The sequence below is a fragment of the Notamacropus eugenii genome, chromosome 1 (assembly GCF_028372415.1).
Source record: "Notamacropus eugenii isolate mMacEug1 chromosome 1, mMacEug1.pri_v2, whole genome shotgun sequence".
Classification (NCBI taxonomy): Eukaryota; Metazoa; Chordata; class Mammalia; order Diprotodontia; family Macropodidae; genus Notamacropus; species Notamacropus eugenii.
Window position 1 is genome coordinate 42,512,015 of NC_092872.1, and position 16,408 is coordinate 42,528,422.

A 16,408-nucleotide genomic window follows, 5' to 3' on the forward strand; every position below is an offset into this window, starting at 1 on the left:
AATCTAGCTGGGAGGTGTAGGAGCCTCAGGGTTGTTATTTCAACCAGAAACAGTTACTATTGACATTGATTCTAAGTCAGGAGGGTCCAAAAACAGCCATTGAGTGGAGCTTGAGCAGGGATTCTTGTTGTTCCATGCCTCAGGGTACACTGGGTTTTAGGGGAAAAGATAGACCTCTAGTGATTTAAGGAAGGTCAAGGATTATCCTTTTGAATGTCTTGTACAGAAGAGTTTCAGAATAGGCGGAGCCAAATGACTGAGTAGAAGGACTGACCTGCTCTAGGCCCTTCCCCTAGTCCATAAAATATCTGTAAAAAATGACTCTGAACAAATTCTAGAGCAGCAAAAGCCATAAAATGACAGAGTGAAACAGATTTCCAGTCCAAGACAGCCTGGAAGGCTGACAGAAGAGGTCTATCGTACTGAACTCAGAGTGGAGCACAGCCCAGTCTGGGCTCTGCAGGCATGAACAGAACTGGTGCAGGCTTCAGGGCACTGAATCACGGGTAGCAGCTGAGGTTTCCAGATTTCCCAACCCACAAACACCAAAGATGGCTTCAAAGGTCAGTGAGAAAGCTATCTCACCTAGGTGAGAGGGGAGTGTGGTCAGGCCTCAGCCCTGGTTTCAGGGAGACAGCAGCACATCCACTTTTGGACCCCTTGGGCTAAAGACCCTGGGGGAATCAAGCAGCTGATCTGGGTCTCAGACCTGAGTGACAGTCCTGGGGTGAGGAGGAGCACTGAAGCTGGCTTCCTGGAGCTGGTGGTGGCTGTGGAGAGGGAACCCTACTCACAGTTCCAGGGCAGAAAAAAGTGCTTGTGGTTTCTCATAGATCAGAGTGCAGACCAGGAGAGGAGTAACCTCCTCTCCCTTGATTGTGCCACCATGGAGGAACTGAGAACTTACAGGTCCCTAGAAATATCTCAGAGGACAGCTGCACAAAACCTCTTTAGCCTAGGGTAGTATACCCTCCACCTGACAAAAGACTCAAAAGTCAAATAACTGGCTGGGAAGATGCCAAAAAAAGGGGGAAAATAAGACTATAGAGGGTTACTTTCATTGTGAAAAGGTATTCTCTTCCATCCTTTCAAATGAGGAAGAACAAAGCATACCATCAGAGGAAGACATAAAAGTCAAGGCTTCTACATCCAGAACTTCCAAAAAAATATGCAATAGTCTCAGACCATGGAAGAGCTCAAAAAGAATTTTGAAAATCAAGTAAGCGAAGTGGAGGAAAAATTGGGAAGAGAAATGAGAGCAATGCAAGAAAATCATGAAAAACGAGTCAACAGCTTGCTAAAGGAGACCCAAAAAAATGCTGAAGAAAATAACACCTTTAAAAATAAACTAACTCAAATGGCAAAAGAGGTCCAAAAAGCCAATGACAAGAAGAATGCTTTAAAAAGCAGAATGGGTCAAATGGAAAAGGAGTTTCAAAAGCTCACTGAAGAAAATAGTTCTTTAAACATTAGAATGGAGCAGATAGAAGCTAATGACTTTGTGAGAAATCAAGAAATTACAAAACAAAGCCAAAAGAATGAAAAAACAAAAGACTGTGAAATATCTTATTGGAAAAACAACTGATCTGGAAAATAGATTGGGGAGAGATAATTTAAAAATTATTGGTCTACCTGAAAACCATGATCAAAAAAAGAACCTAGACATTATCTTCCAAGAAATTATCAAGGAAAACTACTCTGATACTCTAGAACCAAAAAGTAAAATAGAAATAATTCACTGATCACTTCCTGAAAGAGATCCCAAAAGGAAAACTCTTAGGAATATTGTAGCCAAATTCCAGAGTTTCTGGGTCAAGAAGAAAATATTACAAGCAGCCAGAAAGAAACAATTCAAGTATTGTGGAAATACAATCAGGATAACACAGGATTTAACAGCTTCTACACTAAGGGATTGAAGGGCTTGGAATATGATATTCCAGAAGTCAAAGGAGCTAGAATTACAACCAAAAATCCCCTACTCAGCAAAATTGAGTATAATACTTCACAGGAAAAAAATGTAATTTCAGGGAAATAGAGGACTTCCAAACATTCTTATTGAAAAGACCAGAACTGAATAGAAAATTTGACTTTCAGATACAAAAATCAGGAGAAACATGAAAAGGTCAACAGGAAAGAGAAGTCTTAAGGAGCTCATTAAAGTTGAACTGTTTACATTCCTACATAGAAAGATGTTATTTGTAACTCATGAGATCTTTTTCAGTATTAGAGTGTTAGAGGGAGTAGGTGTGTATGGGTATGTATGTATATTATATATGTGTAGGTATGTATATGTACATGGGTGTATATATATATGTGTGTGTGTGTGTATACACATACACAGACACGCGCACACACATATAAACAGAGAGCACAGGATGAGCTGAATATGAAGGTGGAATTCCTAAAAAAAATATTTACTGTTGAATGCAATGTACGAAGAGTAAGAGAAAGGAAGAGGTAGAATGCAGCAAATCATTTCACATAAAAGAGGGAAGAAAGAGCTTTTACAATGGAGGAGAAGAGGGGGGAGAATGAAAGGAAATAAGTGAGCCTTACTCTGGTGGGATTTGGCTTAAGGAGGAAATAACACACACTCATTTGGATATGGAAATCTATTTTACCCTGCAGGAAGGCAAGGGGGAAGGGGATAGGGGAGGGAAGATAATAGAAGGGACAGCAAGTTGGGGAAAGGGATAATCAGAAGCAAACACTATTGTGTTTGAGAGAGAATGGAATAAATGGAGGGCAGGATAAGACAGAGGGAAATGTGGTTAGTCTTACAACATAGCTATTATGGAAGTGCTTTTCATTGTTGCACATCTATGATCTATATTGAATTGCTTATTTTCTCAGTAAGAGTGGGTGGGGAGGGAGGGAGAGAATATGGAACTCAAAGCTTTGATAATGAATGTTAAATATTAATTTAGCATGCAACTGGAAACTAAGCTATGCAGGCGATGGAGTATAGAAATCTATTTTCTCCTACAGGAAAATAGAGGGGAAGGGGGAAGGAAGAAGGGTGGGTAAGAGAAGGGAGGACAGACTGGAGGAAGGGTTGGATGGGGTGCATGCTGTCCTGGGGTGAGGAGTGGGGAGAGATGGGGAGAAAATTTTCAATTCAAATTCTTGTGGAAGTGAATGTTGAGAACTGAAAAATAAATTCTATATTAAAAAATATAGAGTTTCAGAAAAGTGCACATAGAACAGTTCTTCCTGCAGAAACAAACATTCTTCTACAAGGCAACAGATCAACCCTGATTAATGGTCTTTGGGGATTGCACCCACTTCCAAATCTGTGATATCACAATTTTAAGAAACAAATATCATTTCATTAAGTCTCATAGATTACTGCCTGTCTTGGCATTCGTAAGGTCCTTTCTTAATTCAAAGACAATAAGAAAAGGAGGAAAAAAACAAACGTCCCCTCTCACAGGAAAAGCCTGGCCCTTACAGAGCTCTCAGAACAAATAGGGTTCTCTCCATAGGGATTAGGAACTTGGGGTCAGTTGGAAGTCATCCTTCTGGTGAGAAACCATTTTGTCTTGGTGCTTGTGTAACAATACAGACTCCCTGGCACCAGGTGCACTAAGATGCTTGCCACCAAGGGGTACTTCTGCTCTGGGTTCAGTCAGGTACCAAGATCTACAACAAACTAATATGGGGCCCAAGGACATTTGGGGTTTACTCTCTGGAAAAATGAGCTGGAGAAGGAAACAGCAAACTATACCAGTATCTCTGCCAATAAAACCCCAAATGGGGTCACCAGTCAGACACAACTGAACAATACCACCAACTTTTGGGCTAGGTGAAGGACAATCTGTGCCTTCAAGGAGCAGGACTCAAAGCTCTCACATAGTCTAATAGATACAGGAAGGCCAATTCTAAGCATGTTTCGCAATATGCCCCTCATTAAACCCATAGCTTCATGGGAAGGCCAATTGGTAGGAATACATTGGGAAATGTTGATAATATAAAAACAAGAGATCAACAAACATTTATTGAATCCAAAAAAGAAAACAGAGCATTAGAATTTATTCTTCTAAAAGATCATTCAGGTACACCAAGAATACCCAACTAAAGATGGAATTGGTAATGAGTAAAAATTGCAGACTTTTTACTGGAGCACTGCTTAATCTCCTGGGAGCTTTAATGCTGTATCTTTTAAATTCCAATTTCATTCAATAAATATATCCCAAACTATACTTTCAGGCCGTTCAACATGGGAAGGAAGGAAGAATCTTAATGGGGTCCTATACAAGCCAATTGTGAAAATTTTGTGAAATGTTGTAGGATAATGCCTTTTAAGAACTAGATGAATCCATGTTAGAAACCAGGGCCAACATTAGAGGCAAACTAGAAACCTCCCCTTAACATGTGGGTACATCCAATTCCCTCCAAGTTAAAAATTATCATCCCTCCATAACTTGGAGCCCTGAGTACAGATCATCTGGGTACTCTCCAAATAAATTGAACTTTTTGCACCAAAACAGACCATACCAGTAAGATTTTGAGAAGTCATGCTTACAGAGAACCTCAGATGTGATGACATCAAGCCAAGTAAGCTTCAGAGTTTCCACCCCTTACTTGTTTCCTCAAAGGAAATATCAGTTGGTTTTGCTCACAATTTAAGAGTAAAATATTTGAAGTAAATACTTTCTGCCAGCACACCCAGGAGTCCTTGAGTCTTTTCTCCAAAGAATAATGTGAATGGAAAACCTTGAAGAGACTCAGAAAATCTCTAACCACAAGCAGACCCAGTCTCGTCTTGCTTTAAATGCTTCAGGTCTCTTGTTTTATTGTTGGCAATGCAAGTCAGACTTTCTGAGCATCTTCCCCGGAGTGTGCTGGAGCCAGATTTAACCAGCTTACAAAAGTTAATTTTTACATCTTCAGTGTGAGCATTTGTAGTCTCAGAAATCTCCAAACACAATGTATTGTTTTGCTGATGGTCTAGACTTAAGAAAGTGATGGATAAAATGTTACTAATGCACATTAAACTTAAAGATGTTATATATATTTTTCTACCAGAAAGCATTTTCTTAAACATTTACCATAATATCCCTGCCCTATCCTTCAAACCCCTTCCCATACCATTTGCATCATGTATGCTTGGATCTAGGCTTTCCCAGATGTCTCTCATTCCACTATCAGAGTCCTAGCCTCCTGATAAAATTCTCCTGAATCCAGGTACACAGTCCCCCTGGTAATAGTGAAGGTTTGATAGCCTCTCCTAATGAATAGGTTTCTGGTCTCAGGTGTTATGGCAATTGTAGTCAGATAGACATGTCTCTGTTACATTTTATACAGCCTTGTTACTTGTAGGTATTTTTGCCTTCATCCTCTCCTCTGTGCAATCCATTCTTTAGACTGGTGCCAGAATAATCTTTCTTAAGCAAGTATCTGGTCATGCCAACTCTGCTGATTTAAAATCATCACTAGAGCCCTATAACTTACTGCATAAAGTTCGAACTTCTTAGCCTGGTATTTAAGGCACTCTAAGGAACTCCCCTTTCTTATTTCATTGACCAACTTTATACTCTAGCCAAACGGGACTCCTCTCTCTCTGGATCTCAGATTTCAATTTTCCACCTCCCTGCCTTTGCTTGGGCAATTCCCTTTGGAATTTCCTCTCTTCCCTTTTTCACCTGTTGAATTCTTGCCCATACTTTAAAAGGAAGCTCAACTCAAATGCCACCTGTACCTATAATACTTTGTTTTGTAACCCTCTAATGGAATTATCAGGGCAGATAGGTGGCACAGTGGATAAATCTGGCTTCAGACTCTTATTAGCTGTGTGACTTTGAGAAAGTTATTTAACCCGGTTTGCCCCAGTTTCCTCATCTGCAAAATGAGCTGGAGAAGGAAAAGGCAAATCACTCTAGTACCCTTACCAAGAAAACCCCAAATGTGGTCATGATGAGGCAGACACAACTGGAAAACCACTGAATTGAAGTGAAGCTAACGTATAATGCTCTATGTTGCCTGTCTGCGTCTTCTAATATAGCATCTTGTCAGAAATACAGATTTCTAAGCACCACAAAGGCTAAATCTGACAAAAACTTAGTGTCTCTTCTAGCTTCTAGCTCAGTTCATAGCAGGTGCTTATTAATGTTGAATGAAGGAGCATGAAGCATACTTGAATTTGCCTCAGTGGATGACGGGGCAGTGAGGTGGCCCATCAAGAGGAGGACTGAAACTGGAGTCAAGAACTGAGTTTAAATCCAAGCTCAGACTCTTACTAGCTGTATGGCCCTGGGTAAATCACTTAACTCCTGTTTGCCTCATTTTCCTCATTTGTGAAATGAGGATACTAGTAGCACCTATTTCCCAGAGTTGTTGTGAGGATCAAATGAGATAATAACTGTAAAACTTAACACAGTGCCTGGCACATAGTAAGTACTATATAAAATGCTAAGTTTTACTACTACTACTACTACTACTACTACTACTACTACTACTACTACTACTACTACTACTACTACTACTACCACCACCACCACTACCACTGCTACCACCACCACCACTACTACTACTACTACTACTGTTCTTATTCTGTTCATGAGTATTGTCATTCTTTATATTTTACATTCTTTTTTAAGTGGATAAATAAATTACCTGCTCCACACCCAATTCATGTTTGCATTTTGAGGTCCTCTCTTTACTCCCCACTTTGAGGTCTGTAGACATGAGTCATAATTCAGGCATAAACAATTTTTCCCTGGGGCTCTATGGTTTGTTAATGGGGCAATGAGTGTGAAGAAAAGGGAATGTCTTCTCAGCAGGGCTTCCAGGGCTGGCTCCCCAGGGTCAAACCTAGTCCACAAACCATAATGGCAAGGTAAAAGACAGGGAGGGGCCATACCCCAGCTCCTACGGGCTCAGCTGAGCAATCTCTCAAAGCTAGACAAGTAAAGAGATGAGTCAACAAGGGAAGAGTGTTCAGCTCAACCAACATCTATAGAGAACCTGCCCTCCGCAGGGCCCTGCACTAGGCACCAGGTGAATGGGCCAGGGCAGAGATGCAGTGTTTTGTGAGGACTTACCACATCACTCAGTTTCCTAATCCTTATCTCTGACTTAGCGGAGGAGATCGCAGAAGAATTTTCATTCTGTTACCTTTTTTACAAGATACAAATAAATTCTTGATGGAATTAGAAAATTACTTACTAATGGTTGCTTTGTTTGGTCACACCATTGGTGGTTTTTAAAAAGCTAGCATGCATAGTAATTCAGCATCTGACAAACCCAAAGATCCAAGCTTTTGGAACAAAAACTCATTATTTGACAAAAACTGCTAGGAAAACTGGAAAACAGTATGGAAGAAACTAGTTATAGATCAATATCTCACACCATATACCAAGATAAGGTGAAAATAGGTATATAATTCACACATAGAGAGTGATACCACAAGCAAATTAAGAGAGCATGGAATAGTTTATCTGGCAGAGTTATGGATAAAGGAAGACGTTAGAGAGCATTACGAAATGTAAAATAGATAATTTAATTATATAAAATTAAAGTTTTTGCACAAAGTCAATGCAACCAAAATTATAAGGAAAACAGAAAACTGGGACAAATATTTGCAACAAATATCTCTGATAAAGACCTCATTTCTCAAATAGAGAACTGAATCAAATCAAATCAACTCAAAAATACAAGTCATTCCCAAATTGATACAAACAGGTCAAAGGATATGAACAGGCAGTTTTCAGACAAAGAAATTGAAGCATCTGTAGTCATTACGAAAAGTGCTCTAAATCACTATTGATAAGAGAAATGCAAATTAAAACAACTCTGAGGTACCACCTCACACCTCCCAGATTGGCTAATATGACAAAAAAGGAAAATGTTGGATGTTGGAGGGAATGTGGGAAAACTGGGACACTAATGTACTGTTGGTGGAGTTATGAACTGATAAAACCATTCTGGAGAGCAATTCGGAACTATGCCCAAAGGGCCATATAATTGTGCATACCCTTTGATTTAGCAATACTATTGCTAGGTCTATATCTCAAAGACATCCAATAAAAGGGGAAAGGACTACATGTACAAAAATATTTGTAGCAGCTATTTTTGTGGTGGCTAAGAACTGGAAACCAAAGGGATGCCCATCCATTGGGGAATGGCTAAACAAGCCATGCTATATGATTGTGATGGAATATTCTTGTGCTATAAGAAATGATGAGCAGGATGGTTTCAGAAAAACCTGGAAAGACTTACATGAACTGATGCAAAGTGAAGTGAACAGAACCAGGAGAACACTGTACGTAGTAACAGCAACATTGTAACAATAATTAACTGTGAATGACTTTGCTATTCTCGGCAATACAATGATCCCAGATACTCCCAAAGGACTAATGATGAAGCATACTATCCATCTCCAGAGAAAGAACTGATATTGTTTGAATATAGATTGAAGCATACTATTTTTCACTTTCTTTCTTTTTTCTTTATTCCAACCTTCTTGTACAAAATGACGAATGTGGAAATGTTTTACGTGATTGCACATGTATAACATATATCTGATTGCTTACCATCTCAGGAAGGGGGAGGGGAGTGAGGGAGAGAAGGATAGAATTTGAAACTCAAAACTTTAAATAAAAGTGTTGAAAAAAAATTCTAGGTTGATATAGAAGTTAAATAATAATTTTAAAAAGTTAGTTTGCCAGCTTTGGAGACAAGTTTAGTAGCAGCTTCAAGCAATGTGGCTTCTTTGGCAGACCAGAGTATAAGCATCTATAGAGGAAGAACCTAGCTCTTGAGAAGGGATTGTTCCTTCTCTTTTACATAGTGCCTAACTGGGGCAACTAAGTGTTACAGTGGATAGAATGCCAGACCTGGAGTCAGGAAGACTCATCTTCTGAGTTCAAATCTGGCCTCAGACACTTATGAGCTGTGTGACCCTGAGCAAGTCACTTAACTCTGTTTGCCTTGGTTTCCTCATCTGCAAATGATCTACTGAAGGAAATGGCAAACCACTTCTATATCTTTTCCTCAAATGGGGTCATGAAGAGTCAGAAAACTGAACAACAACAAATTCCTATTATATGCAAAGCACTTTATTAAGTGCTTCACAAGTACCATATCATTTGATCCTTACAACCCTGGAAGGTAGGTGCTTTTATTATCCCTATTTTGCAGTTGAAAAAAAATAAGGCAAACTGGTTAAATGAGTTGCTCAGGGTCACAGTGACACAGCTAGTAAGTATTTGAGGCTTATCTGAGCTCAGGTCTTCCTGATTCCAGGCTAAGTGCCCTATCTGCTCCAGCACCTAGCTGCCTTTTCCCCTGTACCTCTGCCAGGGCACTCTGTTGCAGAAAGGACAGTTTCTTTCTCCTCTGGCACCATTGGCTATGGTATTTTTCAGTGGAGCTAGGTACCTGGTAGGTGACACAGCGCCTAGCAGGAGGGAAGGTCAGATAAAGAGTTGAGGCAAGAGACAGCCTTTAGGAGCATGACCTGGCAGCAGAAAAGATATTCCGTTATGCATTCATGAGAGAGTTAGCCCTTGAAGTTGAGGGTCAGACTAAGTCAAGGAACAGACTCAGGGAATAACAGTTTAGGAATCTACCCAGGTATTGTGCCCAGTGGGGAGCAGTTTGAGGATACCCCAAGATGAGAAAAGACATTGGGATCCTGCATTGCAGGAATCATAAGTTTGCCTTGGCCATATATGTTCTCTACATATGTGCATCTCTATGAGTACACTGTGTATGTACCTACTCTTCCCACTGACATTGTATTTATGAGAGAGTTCACCCAGGTTTATGAGAAAAATGTTTTTTAATTACTATTACTGTGTTCTTACTATTCTCTCTCAGAAAATTCCTTTGCTTTGAGCTAATTGTGTCCACTGGCTGACTATAGAAATTAAGTGCATTGGTGGGAACTTATGAACTGTAGTCTTAAGAATTCTACTTTCCCCAACTGAAAAATGATCAAAGGATATGTACAGGCAATTTTCAGATAAAGAAATCAAAGCTATCTATAGTTATATGAAAAAATGCTCTAAATCACTATTGATTAGAAAAATGCAAATTAAAACAACTCTGTGGAATTACTTCATACCTATCAAATTGGCTAGTATAATAAAAAAAAGAAAATGATAAATGTTGGAGAAGAGGTGGGAAACTGGGACACCACAGAACTGTTGGTGGAGTCGTGGACTGATCCAATCATTCTGGAGAGCAATTTGGAACTATGCCCAAAGGGCAATCAAGCTGTACAAACCCCTTGATCCATCTTCTAGGTCTGTATCCCAAAGAGATCATAAAAAGGGAGAAATATTATGAAAATGTTTATAATAGCTCTTTTTGTGGTGGCAAAAAATTGGAAATTGAGGGGATACCCATCAACTGGGGAAGGACTAACAAATTGAGGTGTATGAATGTAATGGAATACTATTATGCCATAAGAAATAATGAGCAGGCAGATTACAGAAAAACCTAGAAAGACTTACATGAACTGATACCTGAGTAAAGTAAGGAGAATCAGGAGAACATTGTATATAGTAACAGCGACATTGTGTGACTGACTTAGCTTTTCTCAGTAGTACAATGATCCAAGATAATTCCAAAAGGCTCATGATGGAAAATGCTATCCACATCCAGAGAAAGAACTGATGGAATCTGAATGCAGATTGAAGCATATTATTTTGACTTTCTTTTTTGTGCATTTTTTCCCTTCTCTTCTGTTTCTTCTTTCACGATGTGACTAATATGGAAACACACCAGTTTAAGAAGTAGCCAAGGCGTGTCCCCTTTAATGAGGTCAAGAAAGAAAGACATCAGGCTGGGTGGGGAGCAGCAACAGTCACTATTGATAATTACTCTCTCACCTTGATTGCCTGCAAAGACCTTGACCTAAAGGGCCCAAGGTCTCCCAGTGCATCCTGGGTCATCTTCCACCATTCTGAGGAATATCTGGTCTCTGGATTCAGATGACTCTGGAGGAGAAGTGAGGCTGGTGACCTGCACAGCCCTTCCTCACTCAAAACAAAGTCAAGTGCAAGTCATGTCATCATTTCTCTGATGGCATGGTCTTTTTCAGCAACGAAGGACAAACACAATATGGAAATATGTTTTACATGATTGTACAAGTATAATCTATATCAGATTGCTTTGCTGCCTTAGAAAACCGGGAGGGGTGGGAGAGATAGAGAAAAATTTGGAACTCAAAATTATGTAAAAATGAATGTTGAAAATTGTATTTACATGTAATTGGAAAAAATAAAATACTGTTTACATAAGAAAAAAATAAAGAGGAGGAAGTAAAAGAAAATGAGTTTGTATTCACAGAGTACCTTGAATATAAGATAATAGTTGTCTTGTGAGAATCCAATCTCTGAGAGCTGAGTTGAGGACATAAGTCAGAAGGAGTGCTATAAATAGACAAGGAAATCAGTTCCAGTTTCCACTTTTAAGAGGAATCAGTTTAATAAGTGAGATAAGATTCATACACATGTGAAATTCTGTGAGCATGCCACATAACAGTTGGGGCACTATAAGTGATTCACAATGGCTCATATGCCCTCTTCCTGAAGCCTACAGAAAGGTAGCATGTCACTATATTAATTATCCAGTTAGGGAGTCTACTAAGTCTACCAAGGTGTAATCCATTTCAGCTAAAAGTCAAATGGTCTTTATAGCACAGATATGGGAGAGACTCCCTAATAGCTATAATATCTAGTCTAGCCACCAAAGAGTTTTCAACCTTCAAAAACCTACCTTGTGGTCCTCCCCTGACCCTGCCATGACGGAGATTAAACAGAGGTGCTATTAGTTTAAAATCTACATTTATGGTTTTGAAATTTACATAGAGGATGAAAAAATAGAATTTTAGAGTCTCAAACATAAGAAAATTAGAGTTAAGAAGGCCTTAATGCTTAGCTAAATTAACTAAACCTTTAATTTAAGCTACTGACTTGATCAAGATTAATTACAAACTAGCAAATGCTGTAAGGTACTGGGAGATAATAACAATCTTTGGAATATGATCAAATATAATGATGGTTTGTTTGGATCACATAACACCTCATCTAATGATAGTCCTTCAGGCTATGTGTAACTGTGTACTACTTTGATTTAATACCACAGATGTATCTTTGACTTATTTTCCCTTTCTATTAGGTAAACACTATTGTTAATTACATTTTTTTTTAAATTGGCAAAATCAGTTTTCTCTCCCTACTTCCCCTTATTATTGAAAAAAGAAAAAAGAAAAGCCAAACTGTTGTATTAAATATGCAATGTCAAACAAAACAAATTCCTGCATTGACCATGTCCAGAAAATGTCTGTTCCTACTGCCTGAGTGCATCACTTTTTTATCATTGTGTTGATTAGAGTTCTTATGGCTTTCAAAGTTATTTAAACATTAGTTTATTGATTTGTTATTTTCATGCTACCTGTGTTCAGTCATTTCAGCTGTGTCTTACTCTGTGACCCTATTTGGGGTTTTCTTGGCAAAGACACTGGAGTGGTTTGACATTTCCTTCTCTCACTCATTTTACAAATGAGAAAACAGGGTTAAGTGACTTGCCCAAGTTCACACTACTAGTAAATGTCTGAGGCCAGATTTGAACTCATGAAGATGAGTCTTCCTGACTCCAGGTCTGGCACTCTATTCAATGCACCACCTAGCTGCCCATAAGCCATGTATGTAGTATTAAATAATTGCTTAGAATTCTCTAGAAGTCCTTAAATATAGTTTGTATGCTCTGGCCTCATCCTCTTAGGGTCAGCCTTGCTATGTCACCTCTCAGAATAGCAAGTGGTAACCTTGAGGGCTTGGAGTATCTCTTTCCTCTGCCACTGTCTGGAGCCCCCACTGGTACCAGTGATTGGCACCCCAATTACATTTGATCACTTAACAGTGACTAACTTTCACAAAAGGATGTTTATTTCAAAGACATAGCCAGAATATATGTACAAATGTCTTCCTCCCAGTATGTCAGGGGTACACTCTACCTGACGCCACCTTGGTTTCTGAGGAAGTAGGTTTGAAACAGTTCAATTCCTACATAGTAGTGGTGTTACCAAATTTACATGCACTGATACCAGATTGAGTCCTATTATTAGCTCCTACTGGTATAGGATCCTGAAGGTCACTCTTTGCTTATGAGTCATCAATACTGTTCTAACTACAAATTTGAACTCTGAATTCCTAGATGCCAAAGAAGACTCCACTCCCTTCATACCTCTGGGGTATTAATGATGTCCTCCATGCAAACCCAAACTTTGGAATGACCGAATGTAAAGAGTTCTCTGAATCTTTTGATCTTACCAAGGCAAAAGCTGAACATGTTTCTAAGAGTGCAGAAGCACAGAGAGGCCATAGCTAGATGTGAGATGTCTTTTTGAATGTCTCCACAGCCAGTGAAAGAACCTTCTCTTCCATAACTGGTTAGCCAAACAACACCAGTTATAGAAAGCCTACGTACACTCCCCAATCTGTTTCTCCAATGCTACAGGATCACTGAGTTCATTTTTTGCATTCCCAGACTAAGGTTTGGCTAAATGACCAAGGGTCAGGATACAACTGATAATAATCCAGCACCCCCTTACATAGCCCTAAATGATTATTGACTGTCCATCCTAGAGAAAGGTCAGAAGTACCAAGTATAGTTGCATTCTTGTTGACAATGAACAGGATTTTGTGGTGGATGTGAAGGATCCAGGAGAAGGGGACTGAGAATGAACCTATCAATATCCTAATCTGTCCTGTTTGAACTGGGGTTGTTTGGTTCCAGGCTGGGGTTGGTCTGGTCCTTGTACTGGGTTTTTCAGAGAAACCTGAAGCCCACTTTCTGCCTTCTACTCTCGGCATGGGAAGAGATCAAATAAGGATGGGAACTGCCCATGAATTCAAGTAAATGAGCTGTTTTTATAAGAGATTCTGGGGAAACTGAGAAATCGTTGTTTCTATTCCCATAACATGTTGTTTTGTGTCTCTCATTCACACAATTCAGTTCAACAAGCTTTTATTAAACACCCTTGTTGTTTAGTCATTTTTTAGTTGTGTCTGACTGCGATTTTCTTGGCAAAGATATTGGAGTGGCTTGCTATTTCCTTCTCTAGCTTATTTTACAGATGAGGAAATTGAGGCAAAGAGGGTGAAGTGACTGCCCAAGGTCACATAGCTAGTAATAGTCTGCTGCCAGATTTGAACTCACAAAGATGAACGAGTCTTTCTGACCTCAGGTCTGGCACTCTATCCACATCCAGCCACCCCTTATTAAGCAACTACTATGTGTCAAGTCCTTTCTTTGGGTATTAATAAGACATTGTGCTATAGTTATGTGTGTACCCTGTACTAGCGTCATACTCTTCTTGTATCTCTTTCAAATTATTATTTACTCCTGGACCCAGAAAGACAACGAAAAAGACCTGGAAACTCAGGAAGCCAGTACTTGAAATAAGTAGAAAGCCCTACAATACAATGGGTGAAAGATTTGAACATTGTCCCAAACTGATTGCCTCTGTTTCCTTCTGTTGTCCTTAAGATTTTACATCCTTGGTTGTCATGCAGAGCCCTGGCCGTTGACTGGACTGGGACCTTGGAATGGAGACCTATGGAGCTCTGATAGCCAGAAGCTACTTCAGTTTAATACTACCCCCTCCTGATCTGGATTAGAGAAGAAGAGCCGGTACCATAACTAGTGCTCTTTTGAATCCAGGGTACTCAGAGAACAAGATGTCAGAGATTGGAGTTATGGTGGTCAGACCAGAGGAGCTCAGAATGGCACACATTGACAATCCTTTCCATTGGTGAGGTGGGAGGTTCTCTCCCACAAAGCTTCCCTTGCTTTCCTTTGGTATAGTGATAGTCTCTGACCTTGAGAGAAGGTCCCAATTATACAATACCTTTAATTTTTTCTACAACTTCTGAGGAAAGGAGAAGGTTTATGGAAATGATTAGAAGAAGATAGCTTCACAGAAGAATACTTAACCTTCTTATTTTCATTTTCACTCTGTTGACTAAATTATGTGGCCACGGTATATCTTTTGAATGAGGTGATTGGGTGGTCGAAGGTTGACTGAGAGAGGAGATTCCAGATGTGGAGTGGGACCTCTGGAGTTATAGATTTCTAATTTTTTTGTATTTTTGAACAATATTCCATAGCGTTCCTGTCTAAGCAAATAAACTGAGTCACTCAGAGCTGTATTTAGTGATCAGATCTATTAGTAATACACATTTATTAGTCACATCAAGCAATTGCTAAGAGGCCAATTGATTGTAGCATGGGTGTGGCACTATGCTAAGCACTATGTTTGTTCTCTGCAGGTTCCAGAAAGCAGAGGGACTTGGAGATCATACAACAGAAGCAGAAAAAGACCAATGAGACCAAGTAATTCTGTGGCTCATGTCCATCTCTCTTGCCTGCAGCTGGATACTGGAGCCAGTCCCATCACCCTCTTGCTTCCTTCTGTATCACTCAGGTCCCAGAACTGAAGACATTCCCTTGGCCCTATGTCTGTATTGGATTCCCTCTGTGTATCTTTGCCCCTAGGCATCTTTGCTCTCCTCCAGGGGGTGGAGGGGCCTACCCTCTTCCAGTGGTTTTTATTCCTGTGGGCCTTACCCCAGAGTATTAAAAGTAGCTTTGTAATTAAAAAGAAAAGTCAGGGAGCAGCTTGGTAGCAAAATGGAGCACCAGCCTTGGAGTCCCAGGAAGCCCTGAGCGTTCAAAATCAGCCTCAGATAACCTACTATCTATGTGACCCTATGTGACAAGTTGCTTAACCCTCATTGCCTCAAAAACAAAATTCTTTCACGACATTCTTCATTCATTCCCCTACTCCAGGACCCTGCCCCTGTCCACAAACAACCACAAATTCTTAGGGGTAGGAGAAAGAGTGGGAATATTCCTTACCATATCCAGATCACCAGTGACCTTTCCTCCTTCAAGGTACACACAATCTGTTTATACTAAGCCCTCTGTGTCATTTAATCTTTCCCGCTCTCAGCTTCTAATCTGCAAAATGAGATTTAGATTGGATAACCTTTCAAGTCCTTTCCAAATTCATATCCAAGCTCCTAGTATAAGGGTGTGGATTTGCCTGCAGCCCACCCCAATGAACAGATTATGAAAGTCTGGGCTTCTCCACTGAATCAATCAATCACTCCCAGCCCCAATTAATTTAGCTAATAAGATACTATATTTCCTAATAACTTAATCAGGTGAGAAAGCCTCTTTGAGCTACAGAATCAATGAAAGGTATAAAACAGGTATAAGCAATTCCTAGACATCTCTATTGAATCAATCATTCAAAAGTATAAAACTAGGTATAGAAAAGGTCTTTAGTCAATTTAGAATAAGCGAACCACTTCCAGCCATTAGTTTAAATCTCCACATAGGAAGCATATTGAGAATGGCTAAAGAAAATCAGTCACTCTGTTGTACTTGG